Genomic DNA, 2,121 nt, shown 5'->3' on the forward strand with positions numbered 1-2,121 from the left:
CGTGTTACCGCTACTCCATCAACGCACGCTGGACGAATCCGAATTTTCGAGTCTGAACGGGCCAACGTGTTCAAACTTGAGGGACAGTTACTGGGCCGCGTTTCGATGATGAGTCGAGGACACCGATCACATCGCTCAAGCGTGAACAAGTTCGCCTGTTCAGATGTAAAAATTCAGATTCGTCCAACGTCCGTTGGTGGAGTAGTGGTCACACGTCCGCCGCGCATGCCAGATGTCCGGGGTTCGAATCCCGGCACGGCCATTGGATATGAACTGCTGATTCGCTCTAATAAGAGCGAATCTCCAGTCCAGTGCTTCCCATTCCACCCCCCCCCCCAAGTCGTTTAGCGTGGAGGCACCAGGACGACTGTTCAAACAAGTGATGTGAATATGAGCAGTACATATCCCGCAAACCCCACGAGAAGTATTCCAATTATCTCCTTTCAACTTCCAACGCTCGCAACATCGGCAGGACGTCATTTCAGAGAAGTCGTGATTATTCGTAGCTGTGCTGACGCAACATGTGTGAACAGAGGCATTCAAGCCGGGGCACTTGGGAAGACACATATCGAATTTGATGGGCGCCAGTTGGAGGTGTCTTAAGAACCTCAACAAAAGGATGGTCAAGTCTGAAACATGACACGGCCTGTTACAACACATCCAGTTGCTTAAAAACATCATAAACGAGAGATTCGGCTGGATTCCAGGTGAGAAAGCTGTTCTCATCTGCCAGTTTCTTGTGGTCGGGGGGTGGGTTTTTCCCAGAGGCCTCTTGGAAGCAGCTCACCAATACAGAAGCTCTGAACCACTACTCGCCATGGTTATGCCTTCTTTGGAACCCACTACCTGCCCTGGTAAATCTTCGTTTAACACTTGCCTTTCTGACGAGAGACCACATTCCCTCGGAACACATAGAGCTTCATCTAGTTTAAAGCACAGGTCACACCACTGTGCAAACCATTTCACATCTGCTACCCGTCAAATCCAGGAAAACTGACAAAGCACCATGTATCCTACTGCATTCACCACTACACATGTTGCGGCAACACCAAAAACGAAGGGGAAGTACCGCCCATTGGTGAAGCGCTTAGCGATGTGTATGTAATACGAGTGACTATTAACTTTTTACACGTCCCCTCTACGTACATCCACCAATGCAAAACTTCGTCGAGATCCTAAGAACTGACAGTCTGTTACCACTGGACATCAGTGTGTTCGGGCATCACTTCGAGTCAAGTTCCCCTTCAAAAGCGGTCAGTAATAGTGGACCTTGACACTACGGGCTCAGCTTGTAGCCAATCTGAAAGGAAACTAATCCTCCAAAAGGAACCAGATAGAGAATGGGGAATCTGTTCACTCTTAAGTGACGGAGTGAGTTCTTACATGCTCCCCCCCTCTCGGCTGAGCCGACGTGTGAAATAAAGCCTGAGCTAAACTGCACTAAAAGCTCGTCCGTGACAGATTGCTTAAAGGTGGCAAAGGAAGAATCGTGGGAACCAAGGAGGCCTTAGTCCCAAGACCGTCTGCTGCTGAAACTAGTGTTCCCAAGACGATAGCTGGTTCCATGGATGAGCCTACAGGAAGGGCAGAGCCAGGATGGAAAGCACACTACTTCATGCCTGTTGAAGGAAACGCCGCTGTGGTGCCTCCAACATAAAGGCCTCTTGTAAGGAGTTCCTTCAACTTGCGGATCGATTTAATATTGCTCATAGATAGCCTGTTTGAATTTGGGTCAAAAATCTACGAGAAACCTGTGCTGATTAGAATAAGCCCTGTTCGTTGTGAAAGTCAGCGTGATTAACGCCCTGTACGAATACCGTGTGTGCGTGAGTCAACCGTTCTTGATATGCACACTCTCTCTGGGAAATTAGAGCAAATCAGGCGTATCCCTTCCATACGCATATGTGTGCAGGGGGCTGTCTTTGGTTTGAAACGGCTTCAGGTAAGATGGTGCTTTCTAGGAAGTATCAACCTGCTGAAAGAGACAGTTTTTCTGTGAGTAACAGTGAGCTAGTGTCAATACGATATCCTTGTGCCGACTGACCATACACAACTAACCGGAGTGCCGGTCACCACTGCGGCCGCTATCTCAGCGTTTCGTGCACTCTTCTCCACGACAGA

This window comes from Opisthorchis viverrini (genome assembly GCF_000715545.1).
Source record: "Opisthorchis viverrini unplaced genomic scaffold opera_v5_105, whole genome shotgun sequence".
NCBI lineage: Eukaryota > Metazoa > Platyhelminthes > Trematoda > Opisthorchiida > Opisthorchiidae > Opisthorchis > Opisthorchis viverrini.